At 41.2% G+C, this 15,396-nt stretch overlaps 1 pseudogene; it reads right to left on the minus strand.

The window, feature by feature from the left end:
- Positions 1 to 3,303: 3,303 nt before the first annotated feature.
- On the minus strand, positions 3,304 to 14,777 carry LOC124852262 (annotated as a pseudogene).
- Between the last annotated feature and the right edge of the window lie 619 nt (positions 14,778 to 15,396).

The raw sequence follows: 15,396 nt of genomic DNA on the forward strand, positions 1-15,396 counted from the left end.
GTTGCATGTGTTTTGCGCACTGCGGCAAGGACAAATGCTTCACTTCCTGCGTCCGTCGAGCGATGTCGATCCTTGCCTGCTAATTGCTCATTACGGTCCACGCTATCATTTGCACATCACACTGTGAACATTTTATGTAAATCGAATGATAGTTGTAAAACAAAGCGTACTTCCTGTTGCCAGTAGGTGGCGCTAGCACTATTATTACATACAGACTAATAGATCTGTTCAAGTAGGGGCTCTGATGTAGCGTTTTTCAATTTTGTGTCAATTGGACAATGTTACAACAACTTAATTATCACACTGATCAGTAGGTGGCACTATGACCCTGAACTAATATTAATATATGGATGTGTTCAGGTCAGGATTGTGATCATAGGTCAGTAGTTCGGAGCCGGTTGGATAATGCAGAGTGGATTTACAAAGTACTTCCTGTTTCATGGCGAATCAGTAGGTGGCGCTATGACACTGAGGAAATATTGACACATAGAGCTGTTCAGGCTTGGTCTCTGATCATGAGACATCAGTTTGGCGGTGATAGGATTATGCACACTGGAGTTATGACAACATCGTCTCCTTTGGCGAAGGATGATCCTTCGCCGCACCTCAATGTTTACACGGTTTGAGGAAATGTCACAATTCTGACCATGATCCAATGACTTGACTGAGCTCTTTTGAGCTGTATATTGTAAAGCAGCCAGGAGCAGTTCATCAAAGTAAAAACATGTCACTTCCTGTAGCCAGCAGGTGGCGCTGTGATTTTAAGTCAAGATTTCTGTGTAGATGTCACCAGGCCGGGACTCTTGTCTTACATGTCTAGTTTGGAACTTGATTGGGACAAATATGTCAGAGATACAGAACCTCATGTTTTGATGGCGTGTAATCAAACTTTGATGCCACGCCACGGTCACACCATGTGATGAAATCGAATATACCGAGGCAGATTATATCTCCATCTTGTTGAGATGACATTCCCAGAAGTTGAAGTTGATCTGATGAAAGCCCTAGGACAAGTTCATCAGAGTAAAATTGTAGAAAATGGCCAAAATGGCCACCAAAGCCACAATGGCCACCAAAGCCAAAATGGCGGGCTTCCTGTTTGGTCTAGCATATTTATCCAAGAGACTTTTTTGTTTGTCATGAAAAGACACATGTCCCTATCGATTTTTGTAGATGTCGGCCAATCGTAGTGCCAGGGCTATCCTTTAGGGTGCGCTAGTCAATTATTTTGACACGCCCATTCCTTAAAACCATATAAATGTGCTGTTGCTGCACAAATGTAGTTTGAGTGAGATAGAACAATGAACACTGAAGTTACAGTAATTTCGTGTGTCACGGCGAGTTGATGAACTTTAACGCCACACCATTAATATGGTGTTTGACGAAAAGTCCCAGTAATCTTATGCCTACATTATCAATGTCTTGAGACCCGTTTGATACAGTTTGACATGGTTGCGGTCAGTGGATGAGGAGGAATACATCCAAGTGTAAGACATGCAAAAAACAAGACATTTCCTGTTCCTGACAATGCACAGTGGAGTTATGACAACATCGTCTCCTTTGGCGAAGGATGATCCTTCGCCGCACCTCAATGTTTACACGGTTTGAGGAAATGTCACAATTCTGACCATGATCCTATGACTTGTCTCAGCTCATTTGAGCTGCATATTGTAAAGCAGCGAAGAGCAGTTCATCAAAGTATAAAACATGTCACTTCCTGTAGCCAGCAGGTGGCGCTGTGATTTTAAGTCATGATTTCTGTGTAGATGTCATCAGGCCGGGACTCGTGTCTTACATGTCTAGTTTGGACTCGATTGGACCAAATATGTCCGAGATACAGAACCTCAAGTTTTGATGGCGTGTAATCAAACTTTGACGCCACGCCACGGTCACACCGTGTGATAAAAATCGATCTTTGAGGTAGTTTTCATCTCCATCTTGCTGTGATGACACGCATCTCCATATGAAGTTGATCTGATGAAAGCCCTGGGACAAGTACATCAAAGTAAAAATGTGGAAAATGGCCAATATGGCCACTAAAGTCAAAATGGCGGGCTTCCTGTTGCTTTTTTCCAATTGCACCACTGAACTTTTTTGTTTGTCTGGTCATGATAGACCTGGGCTACGATTTTTGTGAAGATCGGTGAGGTGCTCGGGCCTAAATAAATGCTTTCTAGGGTAATTATCTCAGAAAACAGAGCTGTATTTATTTTTACTTTAAAAAGAAAGTCCTGCCCTAAGGTTATCAATGTGTCCTCTGTATGTGGCTGCACCTTCACAGCAAGTGTGGAAGTTGTCTATTTGATCTGTTAACAATTTATAAAAATAAGATTCGGGTTCCAAAATATTCAACAATCTTAATTTGCCAAATAAATCAAGTCGTATCAAAGCAAATATTTTTTGTACAGTCCCTGTTATGGATGTTTGTGTTGCACAATTTTTATAAAAAAACAATTTAAAACAACACTTTTGATGTTTATTTTTCACCGATAATGTACTTGGATAAAATTATTAAAATTGAAAATAATAAAATGAATAAACAAAAATACATGTTCTATCAGGGTTTTATTTTATTTATTTTGTTAAATGAAAACTTATCTCGAATATCCTAGATAATTATCTCAGAAAACAGTTCTTATGCCAAAAGAAAAAAATTCACCTGAATCTGGGACAGGTTTACTTAATTTAAACCTTTCTATAAAGGTTTTAAAATCTAGTGACTTCAATCAACAGCAAGCAAAAGTAACAATAACAGATTATTCATTCAGTAATCTCCATCATTCCATTTGGGCGACTCAGGAACAGATAGTCCTTGCAGGTAAAAGACTCATCATCGATCACCCCATTGTCTTCTCCACATGTTTGGTGAAACCAGCGGCTGCAGAACACAGGACAAACTCTTTTTGATCATCTCAGTTTAGAGAGCTGACTGATTATGTGCCAGTTTGCTAATCCAGACAACTGTGTCAAACGAGACAGGGACAACTGCATTACCATTAACTCTGTCTGACAACTGCTGACATTACACTACACCTCTGTAGTTTGATCTTTTTTTATTCCAGGAAGACCCAAATGCACACACATTACACCTTCTAGTACCAAGTGACTGTCCTAGATTACCTAAAGTATGCTGTCCCACATTATCAATCATGTTTGATAAAGTGGGACAACTAACCAAAAAGTCAAATAGCTGCGTCCTCCTCACAACCCATTTTAAATAATGACAGTTATATGCTGCTTCTTCTGGAGGAAGTGTTGTGTTGCTGACCTCTGTGTAAACTTGCAGCCTGCCTTTGTCACGACTCACATTCGAGGTAACCAGCTTAGCAGAGAGGGTGGCAGAGCACAGATGATGTCCCACCGATAGACTGTTTCCTCTGACACTGAACTCCCAGATACGGAGATAGAATCAGAGGTTTTGCTGGAATATTGATACACATTGTTTCTGGAAAGCACTGCTGTGGTGTTTTTGTTCCTTCCTGAAAATGATAACGTAGCACTTTGGTAAGAAATGGCAGCTGAGGATGCCATAGTTGGACATGAGAATGACCACCATCTCCACAGCCGAAAGGTAAACCTCCTGAGGTGGTAATGAGACAGGAACAAAGAGCATCCAGGAGATAAGGTAGAGCAGCATACTGAAGGTGATGAACTTGCCTCATTGTAGAACTGGGGAAGTTTGCCTTTGAAGGCACAGATGAAACACACAAATGCTAGGAAGTTATGTGAGTCTAATATCAATTCAAGGCTAAATATGAGCCCTCGACACTCCTCCAGCAAAGTGGTTGGTTGCATGACGATTTGATGAAATGGGCTCTTGAGGACTAGCCAGCAGATACAAATAATCACCTGCAAGGCCACACAGAGGCTGGCCATGACGTATATTTGAAGAGCTTCCAAGAGAACTCCTGCAGTGCAGGGTTGAACTGAAGGCTGTAGCAGGATCTGCAGGGTCTTGATCAGGATGCAGGAGACGCACAGAGTGAAGCTGACACCAAGAGCACCTGTCGCAGTCCTTACACTGGAAACTGTTGGGCCGATCAAAACAGCACGGCGCTGATGTAACTGATGAATAGAGAGAATAGGATGACCTGGCCTAGCAAGCCCTCCGGCAAAGCCTTCATTTACAGGAGTGTCGCTGATGTAAAAACAGAGCTGACACCATCACAGCCAGGATGATACCCAGGGCAGAAAAGATCAGAGCACTACAGCAAATTCAACTGCTCAGGAGAAGAGCACGACTTGGGGGTGCAGCTGAGCTGCCCTCTGCTGACCACTCTTGCTTATACATAGCTCAGACACTGATCCATGTCTGCAGGGATGGAGGATTGCAAGCACAGGTACTGATTAAACAATAAAGATCCTATCTGACTCCACAGAATCCCACACCCATCTTGGTGATTAAGCTAACTTGGCTCTAAAAGTATAAGCATGAGCATAACCAGGTAAGTGAGAAGTGTCAGTTTATTTTAAAAGATGTTTATCAGTTTCATCACTTAATGTTAAGAGGGAGTTTCCAGGCATCTAGATCTTTATCAAGTTGTTATCAACATGAAGTGTGACTGCCTTGGAAGGAACATCAGTTTCACAGTAACAAGTGTGTCACACCAGCTCACACTTGTGGTTCTTAGTATTTCTGTAAGGGACAAGATTTTACTTAATTTATTTTGTGTTGTTCTTTCAGTCTATTATTATTGTAACTAGTATACATGTTGAAAAGTAAAAAACAGAACCTTTCCATTGTGGTTACTTAATTGAAAAACTGATTATGTGGAGAGATTTGTCTATTCAGGAGCTCTACTTGCCTTGCAACCAGAGGAAACTGGGTCTAAATTGAGTTCAGCTATCATGGTTCCTGCTTCCCTGAAAGTCTCTGCCTGGGCAGGTCAAGAAGCCCTCTAATGGCTACGGACTTAACCTGACATCTTGTTCCATCGTTGTTGTCATGCAGTATGATGCAGACACAAGATCATTTACATGGACACAGAAACCGGACACTAGTGTTCTGTTTATACTGCAATGTGTATCTGCATATAGGGTGAATTCTGTGTGGACTTGGACATTGCAATGTGGGACTTAAGCTTCTGAAGTCTGTTCATTTCCTGTTCTAACCAAATCTAGTCAACAGGACTTTGCATTTACTGGTTACCATGGACATCATGTTACTGAAATCACATGACTTCATGGGGGTCACAGAAAGCGTTAGACCAGTTTAATCAGAGGTCTCTTGGAATTGCATGACAAGCCTAATGACACGGATTCTGACAAGATTAATACAGCACAATGCACTAAACGTGATACCTAAAATGGTGTGCCTTTCAGCATTCAATAAATTTGGTTATCAAAATGATAAATAAACAGCATCAAAGGGTTCATTGTTGAGATGTATGATTCTAAATTTCCATAGGCAACCAACTCGCCTGTCAGAGCAAAGCAGCCAGGGAACAAGAGATAAATGCCCTGAGAGCGCAAAATGCTCTTCTCCTCCAGGAGGTCTCAAACTGCTAGTAAGAAAGCCCTGCACTATTTAGAAGACCAGCACTCAGCAGAGTCAGGATCTCTATTCACACAAGGAGGAATTGTTAAAACTTAGATTAGAAGGCCCGGCCCTCACATCAGTTTTTCACAATGTGACTCTGGTTATTCGATTCACACTCTCCAATAGTGTACGGTTAACTCCTCACTTCCAAGATGGGACAGAATCCCATCCGACCAGTCTTTGGGAAACAAAGTCACCCTGGATCCTCCACTGAGGCAAGAGGTGAGCTTTCCCTAACTTCCCATCTCTCTGACTCTGACACTGACATTGATGACGCATGTAGTTTATCCTCCAGAACACATTGTGCCTCATATACTTCGTGATCCACTGATGCATGACACATTTTTCCATGCACAACTCTCCAAAGGGGGACTTCAACATTCAAGAATGTTTTAGCACTTCTAACCAGAGAGACCTGTAGCAGGTGATGCACGTGCCTGACCTCACAGTGTCCCTCTGATTTGCTTGATTTCTAGCTAAAGATAATGAACAATTTGATCCAGACAACTGTGATAATAATATTGATAATTACTTTAGGGAACTAGATCTCAGCCTAAGTGAGTGCCAAATGCAACAGAAAGAGAAGGTTAAATCCAGGTTAAAAACCAGCTCTACAGCTATTCACAAGTTTATTCCAGTCACTTCTTCCAGTGTCACAAGTAACTACACAGAGCTCCGTCAAGCACTAGTCGAGGAATTCTCTTATACTGCTGACGAGATAACATCCATTGTTACAGCATCCCAAATTAAACATTCACGCGGCAATCCCAGGATTATTTCAGACGGCTTGATGCATGTTTATTTTCAGGGAAAAGAAACGTGACCAGGCCTAGAAGAACATCCCACCTTCAAGTCCTTATTCTTACGTAACCTACATCCATGTATACGCACACATATTGTACTGATGACACAGCAAGGAAACCTGAATGTGGCAGAGATCAGGAAGATGTCACAGGCGGGTTTAAATCATTGTTACTCTATACAGTAGGTGCAACTGAGCTCACAAACAAACAGCACGGGTGTCAAATTCATCCGCAGCCTCAAAATTATCCACAACAAAACAAAGGGGGTGTGACAACAGGTACAAAAAAGGGACACAGAGCATACCCACGATGTCCACCAACTTCTCAGAGACAGGCATCCCACAGTAGAAGCCAGGAATACACTCTGACATTCTGGCCCAGACAAATTACTACTGCTCAGAAGATACTACAGCATCTCTGAGTACAGTTCAAACATGGTTATGACCAAGCACATATGACAGCGCCTCTGAAGTCCTCTTGGACTCTGGCTCCCAGAGCGTTACAGCTCTGAGCAACGACAGGCGATCCAGAGCTCGCTTCCTCACGGCTATAACTAACACCGTTAACCCCTGGGTACTGACAGTGGGTATTAAGTTTCTTGCAGTTAATAGGAAAAACTGTTTTGTTAGCAACAGCAGCAACTCCAAACCTAAATTCTGATTCAACTTATATACTCACTGCCAGTCTCATAAATATGTTTGGATCGACTACTTTCCATTCCATAATAATGTAGTCCATACACATGTTAGGACATTAGCATATTATTACAGAAACAATGATACCGTCATTTTGATTTTGAGACTTTGAAAATTATGACACCCTTTCTGCAGAAAACCTGCTCTGAAGGTTAAAATTATTAAATCTACAGATCAGACTGATTACTACATTGAGAGAGTCCAATGAGTGAACACAAACTCTTGAGATTCCAAATATGACCTTATCATTGTATGTGCCACTCTCTCTGCATCCTAGCGACAATTTGTCAAATTTTTCCTTTTTCTCCCTAACCTAGTGAAGAGGCACAGGTTATTCATATTGTACTGTCACGTAATCTGAATTATTTGTCTAATTTTAATCTTGCTTAGCCAAACTAGATAGTATAAACATGCCCAGATGTTACCATCGAAATGAAACTGACAATTGATCTTTCCAGCTTTGGACTAAACATGTCTGTTCGCCCTCAGGAACACACGTCAGGTGCTATTCTGAGAACCTGGTATTTGTGAACTACAGTTCGGCTCTACATGTAGTCAAAGTCGTTCTGTGTCCTTTGTTCTGAGAAAACCAGAAACCTCCAGAACTCAGTCTCCCAGGGTGTCTCAACGTCACACAGAGGTGTGAAACCGACCGGGGTACAAGTTTCAACTACTATTGGTCATTCTAATATGACCCTATGAGGTCACCAAGCCAATATAGCCAGTTCTCCCCTTCTTCCTTCCATGCACCCTCCGAGAGGAGCACACCGCTCTTCCTCGATTCCTCTTTCCGATTCCTCTCTCCGAGAGGGAGCTCAAGGTGCAGCTTTCCACTCACCTCAACAAGGAAACCTCCTCCTAATCCAAGCTCTACCAACCTTCACAGGCAGCGACACGAGGTCAGCCTAAACAACGAACAGCAAAATCTGCTTGCACCGCACAGCAGAACCACAAAGACAGGAGACGCAACCCAGCAAGACGATTTCTCACAGAACTTCGAACAGCACAGCAACCTTTTTTCCCTTTCCATGGACGGGTATCACAACTGGGCCTAATAATTATACTAGGCTAAGCAAAGACTGTTTATTTGATTCCTTGTGATGTTTATAAGTTTGATTTGTGCTGCTGTGATATTTTGGTTACAAGTTATTTGAAAAGATGTTAGTTATGCTCTTCAGTCTCTTCCTTGCATGCATCTAGTAATCCTCTAATTTGGCACCAACACAGAAACACGCATATCTCAGCACCCATCTCTCTGACCTCTGCCATGTCGTGTAAACATTCCAAAGGAGGGGCGTCTTCTTGGAGTGGCCAACCACCATTTTGGAAGCAAATATGACGCTCACTCACACAGACACACACACACGCATACCACATACACATCTTGTTTAGTAAGTACACCGTTAGTAATTTGAAAGTTTTTATACTTTATTATCTTCATAATAAATGTTTTTCTTCACAAATGTTTTTCATTAATGTTGCATAAGTGAATTTTGCCAACCTCTACACTGTCAAGAACTCTATATCCTTCCAACTTAGCTAACTATCTATATGGTAATTTTGGTTATAGTTATTAATTTAATTGTTAATCAGAGTTCCAAATTTGTAGTTAGTACTTGCGAGACTTAATCAATAAATTACTATCTTTCCCTTCCTCTTTGAAGGGTGGTGCCTCAGGTAATCTTTAATCAAATCAAGTTATTTAATATTAATATTTTTAATATTAATATTCAATATTTTATTTTGATAACCAAATTTATTGAATGCCGAAAGGCACAGCATTTAGTTTGGTATCGCTTAATGATTATTGTACAACATTAATGTTATGATACAAATCTTGTTGTAAATTAAACAATTCGAAATAAAAGCTTGGTAATTAAGCATTGCTTCAACAAAACGAAATCTGTGCTTTTACTCTGAAGACAAAGGCAGAAAAAGGTAGATGCAGTTGGCATTCTAAGTCAACAGTAGATTACTGATAAACTGATGAATTACTGATAAACTACACACATCTTAAAACCTAATTTTATAGACTTGCTTTCATGTGATGTTGGGTTTTTACTGTGTTTTATCATTTTCTTACACCTTTTATTTTACTTGTTCATTTATTTTTATTGTCATATTACTGCTTTATGTGTTCAAATTTTCATTTACTTTTCTTTGCTTTGCTATTAAAGCACTTTTAAAATCTTTCTTTAAAAAGTGATATATAAATAAAGTTTATTATTATTGATATCCTCCTCTTTTGCTCCTTGGATGTGATAACACCTGGGTTTCTGTACTTGTAAGCACACACACTTAATGACAGCTTTTATTTACTGTGCACGTAGTAAATGTGTCCAGTGAACTGATGTGTGCAGGGGTGACGAACCTGTTTTATTCGAGTAGTAGTTCGCAGTATGCTGATGCACCATAACAACAGGTGTGTTGACCTTCGGCTGTTTTTTTGAACTCCAGGGACGCAGCTATTGGAGCACTTGGAGATGATGTCCTGCAGAAATCAGAGAGATTACATTCAACACTTCATTTCATTATTCTTGTCTTATTTTTGTATTATATTTCTTATATCAAATGTATTAGATTTTTCCTGAATTCTGCTTTTTGTATATACAAACTGAAATGGTGTTTTCAGCTTCAATGATCTGCATGTTTTCAGTTAACACATTTTGAAGTATTGCATGCGTGTCTGTGAGTGTGTAATGTCCCTAAAGGCAGGTGGATTAGGGCCCACTTTCAGGTCCTGGAAGTGATGGTGCTCACATTGGTGTAAGTGAAGTTGTTGGTATTTAGGTTGTATTCAGCCACAACCTCAGTGATATGATTATTTCCTCCATCTGAGTACTACATTTTCTAGGTCGTAGCCCAGGTTGATGTCATCAGCTGTCGTCAAACTTATAGGTTTTTCCTCTAAGTTTAAACTCTTGCGATAACAGAGGTTTCAGCAGCTACAGGATAGAAGACATTTCATTATCAGCCCAAAGGTTTTGAAAAGTCTAAACTCACTATCTGATGTGACAATGATAAATAGCCCTGCAGAGAGAGTCCATCTCCTATCCCTTTGGCTGTGGGGTCTGGTTGCTCACTTGTTGCACTTCAGCTCAACCTATGGGCCTCTTGCCAAGTTGTTGAGGAGCAGCTTGAGCCAGAGACCTCTGCACCTCCACAGTCTTGTTTTCCACACACACACAAACACACACACACACACACACACACACACACACACACACACACACACACACACACACACACACACACACACACACACACACACACACACACACACACACACGTAATTACCTCCCAGGGCTAGCCAGGCTCTGGGTGTTTTGCAGTCTCTGCTCCTGCAGACAGAAGCCACAGGTCTGAGTAATGGCGCTGACAGCCATCTCAACACTTACAGAATAATATGAGTGTTTTTGAGATTTTTCACAAAATTAAAATGTTTAGTGTCTTCAAAACCTTACTGGCATTTAGCTGCAAATAGAACTCCTTCATGAAGGGGTTATTCCTTTTTTGTAAATTCATGTCCAGCTGCCTCCAGCCTGCTCAGGTAGCCCCACTGATGACGATTTCCACTTGAAGGCAGTCAGCTAACGACCTTATGTCCCCTAGAGTCGCTACATTTTCACAGAGCTTCTGGAGGACCAGCTGTCACTGGCCACCCAAACTCTTCTCATTGACTCCAAGTTCTGTCCTGCTCTCAGTGTCTTATGCTTCAGCTCCTGGAAAAGATAATTCTGCGAGCTGACTGGCAAATGATAAATGATCTGCACCTGGGATTGCTTGCAGATGGTTGTGGCAGCGTCCCCGATATCAGAGTCGACATCATGACTGGTCACAGACTGAGGTAGAATCGATTTGAAAGCCACACAGATCCTCTTTTCAGAGGCCTGGGACACAAAGTTCCAGAGCTGATCGGCCATAATCTCCATCTGTGGTAACTATTCCACCAGTTCCAGCCAGAGGGAGCAGACTGACCATGGCAGCTGTCTGATGTTTATCATTAGAAATAGTCCTCAAAAACGAAGGAAGCGGTTTTATCACTCAGAATGACAGCAGTTGATGAATAGCTGATCTGGAGAAAAACAGATGATATCATTTAAAGATGTGACTCTCATGGTTGAATGCATGCATCTATTGGAAGTCACTTGATAAAAGTGTCAGATAAATGATCTGTAATGTAATTTAATATGTATCTACTCAGATCTTGAGTTGCAACTCATAACCTCTAATAAACACTTGTTCGTATGTCGTCACCTTCCTAAAAATATGGCCTGTCATTTTTTTGACAAAAATGATTTTTATGCCTAACCATCTCCTCATGATGTTGGCCACCTCTGGTAAAATTGCCTACATCCTCAGTTGAACAGATCATGCACTCCTACCCTGTTGTATAATGGCCTATGTCAAGAGTGTGACTTAGGCCGCTTTTATTTTGTTCAACTAAAGACAATGACTAAGGCAATTTTTGCATAAGCTTTTCAAGATGGCGGCTGCATCAAGAAGAATGAAATCTACCTAGCCGCTGAAGTTATTTCCATGATTCAGGGCTCGTCCCCTATTGGTAAGTGATGAGGTTTACTATAATATAGTCTAGGCTATAAATATTGCATAGTTATTTAGTCTTTTAATCAGTCTTTTTAGTCAGACATTTTAGTCAGCAAAATAGCTTGTGTCCATGAAGCTAGCATTTATTAGCAAGAGTGGAAAGGCTCCAGAATCTGTGGTTGTTATAAGTGATAGGCTTTCAGGATCCTCTTTACTTTTTGTGTTTTTATTTAATGAAAATTCACTTGAATATAATATTAGTAATCATAACATCATTTGACCGGTATAATAGTAATTCGTTGTGCAGTGTCTAGAGGCAGCTTGTGCACTCTAGGGGTGCATGCACACCACTTTGGGACCCTTGATGTAGCTTTAAGGGTGTTGACCACAAGGCAATGGAGGTTTTTCAGAATGATCACACATTTGTGACTGTACACCTCAAAGGCTGAAATGTTTTTCTTTTGGTAGGAGATGCACTTGACAATTCTGACACCGATCAGGCCTCACCCACTGAAATGACAATGAGACTGTCGTTGAAAGATGAAGCAGCATGTACCAGGCCAGACTTGTTTCAGATGGAGCAGACACACCTAAACACTCCCGTGGATTTAGTTGAAGATGCCAAGCAGACACATCCACACCATGAAGAGGACATATCTGATGATGATGATTTGCTAAGTGATCCAGACTTTGCCCCATTCTGTAAATGAGTCCTCTGCCCCTGAAAATGTAGACAGCCTAACCATGGTGGCAAATAACTCCAGAACAGCAGGATGAGGATGAGGACGAGGAGGAGGGATTTAAACAATACGGTCAAAAGGAAAAGAAATAAACGCCTTAGTCCGGGAACATGGAAGCAAAATGAATCCAAGGAGGAACTGTCTGAAGAAGGTTCACATAAGAGCAAAGGTGGCAAGAAATAAGTGTAGGGTCCTCCTGCAACTCGAGTTATGTCAGCGAAGTCTCAACTCGAGACCGCGAAAGTCATTACAGAAGAGCAGCGGCACTGGATCTTTCAGAAGATTTGGGCAATGAATACCTGGGAAGAACGTCGGTTACGTCACCACTTTGGCCAATAAAGCCAAAATAAAGCAAAAGACAAAGCTGCTGAGGATCCTGATGCAATTCATCATTGTCCTACCAACAGAAGCTCAAGATGGAACAAGTCTCAAAGTGTGCAAGGCACTTTTTTCCTCTACACTTGGTCTCCTGAAAGAACCATTACACACAGGCTGGAATAAAGTTACCATCGACCATGACGAATGCGGCAGCGCCGCCGTCTACATCTGACCTAAGAGTGGCAATCATGCAAAGCTTGAAACTGATGTCAAGGATTTCCTTAAGGACTGGGCGTTGAGGGACCTGCCCACTGTTGATTCACACTACTGCAGAAGCACAGAGACCTTACAAAGACAAGAAGTTCCTTCAACTAGGCACAACTATCTCTGCAACTACATCTGGAAAAGTATCCATTCATTCCAAAAGATCAGTGTGATGTTTATGTTTATTCAAGCATGGGAATATCAGTAAGGTTGCACCCGAGGTATTTGCACACCTTCAATATCGCCATTTTGAAGGTGTGATCAAAGACCATCCAGAACTCAAGGAGATCATAGTGGAGCGACGGTTGCGCATCAGGAACCGCAATGCATGTGTGGCGCACGTATCTCTGAGTCAAGGAAATATGGCAGTAATAACACAGAAATACCTGTTGCAGGGCACACACAAATATGATAGCATGTAGTACTATTGAACGCAGGCTGCGCTGCTTGATATCTTCACCTCCTGGAGACTATGTCATCATACTCAGACTGCAGAACTGGCCATCACCTTGCCATGTGAAGGTGCTCAAGCATGATGAGTTCCTGAAAATGAATGGATCTTACTTCTATTAGCATCAGACCAGGCAAAAAGCTGGAGATCCGACTGCACGCCTATGGGCTCTTCAGTTTAGCAGTGAAAGAAATATCCATTTCAAGCTGTCCTTCTCTAGAGGACTCTGCGTGGGAAGCACTGCCACAGAGGGTACAGGTGCCAGTCGAGCGATAGCATGGATAAGAATGGCTTCATGTGCTCTGCCAACTGACAGAGAAAGTTCCAGGACTCCTGTGTCAATGAAGCACGCCATGCCCGTTGAGTGTCATCACTTCTTTGACACCGCCTACATTAATAGGCATCAGTCAAGAAACCCATGGTACAAGATTGAGGGAGAAGGGAGAGATGCACATGCCTCCTCAGCATTATGTTTAGTTAGTTTGTTAGTTATGCTTTATTGTTGAGAGAGTTGAAGGTTTAAAATTGCTTAAGTCACAAAGGCATGTTAAAAAATTTTCCTAAGTCATTTATTCTCCTCTTATTGTACATAATTGACAGACATTGTTACATGTCATTAGTCATCTATTGTCATAACCTTTTGAGTGAAGCATAAATATCATATATTCACATTTGGTAAACGTTTTGTGTTTTCTGAAAAAACCTGGAAAAATAACTTGGGCCATTATTTTGAAAGAGGGTGACGATGTGTAAGTTTCCCAACTTTTTTGGTTTTGTCATAGTTTTGTCGGTAATACACAGCAAACTGTTTCACCTGTAACTTTCCCAGCAAAAAGGTTAAGATGCATATGTGTTCCAATTCAGGGGCTGCATCCTACGGAGGACACAGGGGCCCACGAGAGAGGAGGTTCTTGTGGAGGTCAGTAACTGGCTATATGGCTCGTCACAGAGGATTTTCAAGTTCCCATCAACAGAGGATGCAGCTTTATCTGTGGATCCTCACTTTGAATAAGTGTCCTGGACTGTGCAAATGTTCATGATCATAAAAGGTACGGCTGCTGATTATCAGCTGCCACTGCAAAACCTGTTCTGCTGCTTTCTATAACAGTCAACGCTATGTGTGTAAATAAAAAGGCTACAGAGGTTCAGCAGCTGACGGAGGAATCATCGGGAGGTCAGTTGCCTGGCGATGGTAATGGATATTTCAGAGTTAGAGCCACCTATAACAGCCCATGACTGGCTGTCCACAGGCAGAGTTTTGCTCTCTGTGTAGCAGTTGTCCCGCTGCATGAAGTCTCCTGTGACTCTCAGAGCTGTGCTGGGATCAGCGCAAGAGTCCACGAGAGATTAGGTAACCCAGAGTGACGTCACAGCCTTGAGCAGAGGGGACTTATTCATGACCTCGATCGCATTGATCATAGCCAGAACAAAATCAGGCTTCTTCATCAAACCTGTGAGAACAATACATTTATTATTCCAATAATAAATACAGGATGTATGTGATAGAATGAATTGTGAGGGACAAGAAGACAGAGAACAAATAACTGTGTGACAAATAAAATAATTCTAAAACTAAAAATCTATTTCGCTTTACTTGAAATCTCTACATATGAGACAAAGGCTGAATTATCCAACGCCCAGTCTCTGGCGGGTGTGTTCTTAATCAAACAGAGTTCTAACCCACACAATAAGGAGGTATGTTGATCATTCTGTGAACAAAATCACATCTTGAAGTATCAATGAGAAAATCTTTTGCACGCTTCCCTAATATGTATTTGTTGTCAATTTCATGAGGTTACCATCTCATAATGCATTTTCTTCTTTGACATTTTTTCTTGACATTTTAGAGGAAATATTACTTTTTATTCCATCACATTTATAGAGAGCAACAACCCAAGTACTATGCAAATTGTTAATTACTAAAAATATTAATTTAACCCTAACTCCAAAGTTTGGTATAGTATATTGTAACTGTGTTTCTGTTTCTGATAATACTTCACATTTAACTACTATCAATATTATTATCAATATTTAAATA

This window comes from Hippoglossus stenolepis, chromosome 8 (genome assembly GCF_022539355.2).
Source record: "Hippoglossus stenolepis isolate QCI-W04-F060 chromosome 8, HSTE1.2, whole genome shotgun sequence".
NCBI classification, from domain to species: domain Eukaryota; kingdom Metazoa; phylum Chordata; class Actinopteri; order Pleuronectiformes; family Pleuronectidae; genus Hippoglossus; species Hippoglossus stenolepis.